This window comes from Myotis lucifugus, unplaced genomic scaffold, assembly GCF_000147115.1.
Source record: "Myotis lucifugus unplaced genomic scaffold, Myoluc2.0 scaffold_128, whole genome shotgun sequence".
Lineage (NCBI taxonomy): Eukaryota > Metazoa > Chordata > Mammalia > Chiroptera > Vespertilionidae > Myotis > Myotis lucifugus.
The window spans coordinates 1130383-1130594 of NW_005871176.1; positions in this window are offsets into that span (position 1 = coordinate 1130383).

The window sequence follows — 212 nt, forward strand, 5'->3', positions numbered from 1 at the left end:
GTCGAAAGCACTGCTCGACAGGCCCCTGGAGCTTCTATTTCGAGAACTTCCAGGATCTGACCTGCAGCCTCCCCCGCTGCAACCCCGGCAGCACCATAAACCCCCTATTCCAGCCACCCCCAAGGACCTGCCCTTTAGCAAGCAACCCCCAAACCGGCCAGCCTCTGCTCATGGTCTCCCCTACACCGAGACTGCCCCTCCACCCCACCCCC